Source organism: Pundamilia nyererei, unplaced genomic scaffold (assembly GCF_000239375.1).
Source record: "Pundamilia nyererei isolate P.nyererei 1_Seehausen unplaced genomic scaffold, PunNye1.0 scaffold00032, whole genome shotgun sequence".
In the NCBI taxonomy this organism is placed as follows: Eukaryota; Metazoa; Chordata; class Actinopteri; order Cichliformes; family Cichlidae; genus Pundamilia; species Pundamilia nyererei.
The window spans coordinates 464,841-470,776 of NW_005187433.1; positions in this window are offsets into that span (position 1 = coordinate 464,841).

Below are 5,936 nucleotides of genomic sequence, written 5' to 3' on the forward strand. Positions count from 1 at the left end.
ATTGAACCACTAACCTTCCGTAATGCTCTACCGCCTGATGTGTTTTAAAAATACAGACTAAACAAAGCATAAAAAACAACAACATGTGTTTAAGTGTTAATTTAGCTCACAATAACAGCCATTCATGAAAGAATGAACAAAACGTGCCTATGTGGAACTCCAGCATATCTTGGATAGCTGGGACAACAACTCTGAACCAGGCTTCATCTCCCAACATCAATTGCCATGCTGCTTAAGGGAGTAAACCCCCACAGCTATACGCTAAAATCTCATTGAAGCTAGTTCAAAAGAGTGGTAACTTTCATAGAGGTATTTTTGATGCCCATAGATTTAGAAAACTGATGTTCTGACAGTTAATAATAGCATATTGGTGATGTGAATAAATTAACAACAGCAGGCTGGAGCAACTGCCTCTGTGATATGAAGTCACCACAAAAATAATACTATGAAAAGCTCTGCACTGAAAATGAAGTTTATTTAAATTTACTACAAGTACATGTACTCGGTGCAAGAAAATATCTTGCACTGGCTCAAAGCTACTTGTAATAAAGCAATTCTTGTACCTGATCGAATCAATTAGATTCTTCAACCTTCTTCAGAAAATTTTGGGGTTTATCTTGAGACACTCATTCATAAAATAGGCTTTGAAGGCTTTTAACATCATCATTAATTCTAAGATATTCTTGAAAGCACTCATCTTTCAGATCCAGTCTTTTCAGTCTCAGTGTGCATGGTTTTTAAGGATATTGGATCTATTTTAAGATTAAATCTTTCCAAAACGTCAGATGACTACATATATTTTCATGGTGACAGTTGGAAAAGCTTACTTTCCACAAACAAGGGAAAAAAATTAATCAAGGGATGTCACTTTGCCATTATACACAAACATCTTTGGCGCCACATCAAAATATCAGTCGTGATGCTCTCAGGTACTTCAGTAGAAAAGGCGTGCTTAGCTCACATGCATAATTGAGTCACTGGGTTAGATGAAAGACGGATATGCTGTTGTGTATGATGAGAAGCCGGAAAATAAAGATTCTCTTTGGCTGAGCCCTAATGTGAAAGGAAATGGACTGCCACTTATCGCGTGTGTACTGTTATGGATGTCTTGTTTCTTGTGCTTAGCCTGTCTCTCTGTTGCTTGTGTGGATCCATGATGGTCAAAAGGTTAAGAGAGTGGATTTATAAAAAGATTGGTTAGCTCCTTAAGTATATAAACTGAACAGACTTAATCCACCTGCACACCATTTTGCCCTCTATTCCAGAATATTTGAAATTGAAAAACAATAACAAAAAGTCAGATTTTGTACTTTAGAAGTCCAGCATACTCCTTGATGGATATAAATAAACTCTCACATTCCTTTGACTGTGACATGAAATATCTCCCATAATGGCAGTATATCTTTGGTGATCAACGTTTTATACCACTACCAAGTAAATTTGGGGCTTTTCTTCCACAAATGGCATTTTGATGTTATGACATCTTGGCCGTGAGAGAACAAGAATGTGCAAGTATTCTTCATTTTTCGTAACTCCATCCTGAAAAGTTTTCAGTTGATCCCTAAACAGCTTCACAACTGCATCTTGCCCACCAACTCAATGTAATAAGTCTATGTAATGCTGTAAAATGGATTTTGGAGGCAAGTTAAACAGACAGCTAGTTGAATAAAACTCTCAGTAGCATCACTTTGAAAAAGCTGCATTTCCCCTACCCTTTTTTGTCTATATTTCTTCTTCAGATGACAGAAGATTGTGTGGGTTGGTTGCAGATTCATGCACTTACACACGTACAGTACTGTGCAACTGTTTTGATCCAGCCCTCATTTCTTCATATTTCTATTGAGCTTGAAAGTCACTATTTGGTATGATTGCGTTCATTCTTCAATGCAGTCTGATGCATAGAAGGTGAATAAGTACCTGGGGTTAAGCATTGAAAACATCAGCCAGTGTACAAAAGAGGTGTAGAAGAGAGTACAGGTGTGTGGAGATATCGGGGTGATTTGTTAAGAGACGAATAGCAGCAAGAGTGTAAGGTGGCACTGTCATCTCATGTAAGGGCCACTTTAGTGTTCAAGTAGCACAAAAAAAACCCCAAACAAACAAACAAAAGAACAAACAAGAAAACACCCACAAAAACTTCCAAAAATTTAGTTTTTTTTTTCCCAAAATATATTCTATAACAACACAAAACTGCAAATGTGAACACAGTTTTTTTTCTCACTTTTCACTAACTGAAACTTCCAAATGCACAGTAACACATTGGTACTCTCTTTCTGGCCAAACACATGGCAGCACGTTTGCTACAATTTTGTTCATATTTAACAAAAAAACAAATGCAGACGCATGTGTACACATAAGTTTTTGTAGAAGTAAGAAGGAATAAAATTGCATTCAAATGAAAATAGTTTTCTTTACAAATCACTGAACTAACAAAGTCATTCCCTCAACATGTTTGTACTCTCTGCTCATATCACCTTGATATTAAATATGCTTTTTAATGGATTTATTTTAACATTGCACTCATCAACAAACAAATCCTCCCCAACAAAAAAAGTAACTTCAAGGGCCAAATTGCATTATATTTTTTCACATCAATATACGGGCCGCAAGTAGGGGTGACGTGGGCTGCAAGTGGCCCCCAGGCCGCAAGTTTGAGACCCCTGATATAGAGCTACTAAGCAGAGGAAGGCCACAGAGAAGAATTGTGGATACAGTGAAGGAGCACATGCAAAGGGTTGGTGTGATGGAGGAGGATTCTAAAGGGATAGGGTGCGATGGAAGCAGATAATCTACTCTGGCTTGAACTCTGTTAGACAAGGTTTCTTGTATATTCTTAAACTTTTTAGATTTTATAACAGGGTCGTATTAACTTAAATTAGTTTTTAGAGCATTTTCTGCTTGACCATCTCAGATTTCCATAAAGATTTGATAATACAACATTTGAACATGTAATAAGTGATGTGTAATTATATCTATATGTACAAGAAAAAAAACTCAGGTGTCCATTTTGTGTTACTGACCAGAGCTCTTGTCTGTTCTCTGTAAATAACACAAGTGTAGAGGGAGAGTGCTTGAGCATTCACAGGTTAGCTTGCCTTCCTTGCCATGACAAATACATTTATCTGAAAATGTTGAGGTTTGGACTGAAGGACTGAAGATAAGTAAAAAGCAGTCAATGGTCAAATAAAAACTTTATCCAAACACAAATGTGCAGTTTTGCTCAAACTCACGCTGATCAGTAACAAAAAAAAGTCGTAGGCATATTTGGCTTCCAGTTATTTCTCTAAACAGCTCTTCTTCTGGTGCAGAAGGATTATACAACACACAGCATAACTACTACTAATAATAATTTGCTGCTATTTTTTTTTCTCAAATCATTTAATGCTAATTTAAATGTTCTCTAGCAAGTTGCACCTTGACCACAGACTTTTAGTAGCATTCAGCAAGCTTCTGGCATAATTTTGGTTGAATTCTTGACTGCTATTCTAGGGAAGAAGTGAGTTAATACAGTTCAGAATAATGCTTTGTTTGCACAGATCCAACCTCTAAATACAGTCCACGCATTTTCAATATGTTTGTGTTCTAAACTTTGTAAAGGCCATTCTAAAAGCTTAGAAAAAGCTTTTATATCTGTTTGGGGTTACTGCCTTGCTGAAACAACAAATTATGTCCAAGTTTGAACCGACAGTTTAAGGTAATGCTGGAAAATTAATCTGCCTCTGAAGTGGAGGTTATTGCATCCACTCCGTTCACTCTGTTCTACTGCAGCAAAGAAACAAGGCCCCAGAGCAAGATGCTACCACAGATGCTTAACAGTTTGTTTAGAGTTGAATAGCTAACATTTAACCACCCAAACATACCTCTTGTTGTTGTAGCAACTCAATCTTTAGCCCATCTGGCCATCCAGCATTCCTCCAGAAGCCTTTCTTTTCTTTCATTTGAATTTTGAGAGACTATATTCTTGAACAGGAGTTTCTCAGTTCTTGATGATGTAAGTCTTACTTGATAATAAGCAGTGACAGTTATATCTCATACACAGTCATTATTGGATTGTTTCTAACCATCCTAACGTATTTATTCTGTGACAGCTTGGGAAAGTGGCTACACCTCCCAGCAAACTGTGCTGTTGTACAGTTTGAACTGATTTCTGAACTGAAATCTACAGTTGCTGAGAGTTGTCCCCAAGAGATCCTTGACCTGTAAATGTCAGTGTACATCACTGATGTTCTTTGCTATGACCTCCTTGAACTATCCCACAGAACATTGTGTTGGTCCAATGAGTTGAATGAGGGACTAGTCCACTGAGTTTTTGAGTGAAGTAATACTGATAGCTTGTGATCACTACCAACTAGATAACATCCCTTGACAACTTATATGACATTAAAGATGAACAGAAAATCTAGGTGGCAGCACACCAGTGGACTTTGAGTCTGTCAGCTCATTCCTACTTATATTTTCATTGTTAAAGCTGACCAAAATTACCAACATTTAAAGTTAAAACCCACTGCATGTGCTCATGTCATTCAAGTTTCTTTTAATTGGCTGCTGTCAAATCCTGTAACAGATCCAAGGCCCTGAATTTTCATTTCAAGTATTAAGAAAATCAAATGGAATTCAAATGAATTCCAGTTGATCAAATGATCACATTTTGTCAATTAAAAAAAGATCTGAAAGAGCCACAAATGGAAATGAATGAACTACAGATTTAAGCCTTCTTTAATGAGTGTGCAGTATGTGCTGAAGAATCGCACATTGTAAATCCTCATTAGGAAAGTGTCCTCTCTCCTCTGCCTGCAATATTTCTTCTTCAGAAGCTGATTTAGTTGCTTGACCTGAACTAATTAGTGACACCTTTACTGCTGTGTAGTTGGGTCTCTTTGTATAATCTAATACTAGGCTTTTTAAATACCACGGTAAATCAAGTATCAGCTGAGAAACCCCACAAAGAATGGTATGGTATTTGTAAGAAGAAGAAAAAAAGCCTGCAATGCACATCATCAAGACCTATACTATAGATGAAGCTTTTTAATTGTTTTCAGCTTGGTGTTTATTGGATATCATGGGAATGAGGACAGAATGAGTTAACTGTTAACACTCAGAATGTCTGTTTTTATATATACAGTTACCTCACGAAGATATGTGCTTCAGTGTGATAGTAATCAGGCTATCTGCAGTGTTGGGAAGGTTACTTTTAAAATGTATTCCACTACAGATTACAGAATACATGCCCCAAAATGTATTTTGTAACGTATTCCGTTACGTTACTCAATGAGAGTAACGTATTCTGAATTCTTTGGATTGCTTAGTATATTATCATGCTTTTTACAACTACATGAATGTACTATTACTATTACTGAAGGTCTGCGGCTCCGAACCGTAGTAAAGGGACCTCTGGCTAATACGTCGGGTTCGTGTCGGGCTCGTAGCCGAAAACTAGCTTTACTTTGTTGTCTGGGTCAACTTTGCTAGCGAGAGACAGAGAGAGGCGTTGAAAGGCTGCTGCAACGGAACTTATTGTTTCGGAGGAAAACACGAACACGGTGTACAGTCGAGTCTAAATAGCTTACTTACAATTGGGCTCATGAGGCACTCTTCTTGGCTGCAGTGGTTATTATTATATTAACATGCTTCCAGCTCCCGTTTTTGCTCGATGACAACTCGTACTTTTCCACTCTCCTTTTTCTCCCTCCTCGTGCTCACGACACATAACGGGTATCGCAGTCCATTCTCCCTGCAGCACGGACTACGCTGCCCATGAGGCTACATTCTTTAGGGCTATGTCTCTAACACTCTGCCTATCCGGTTGTTCAGTCTGACGTCACTAGCCGTGTCTGGACCTAAACTCCACTGCAGGTCCATATATCAAACGATAACTATGGCATTACTGAGAGTTGAAAAACTGTCTAAAGTCTTTCATCTTTAATAAAATGATCAGC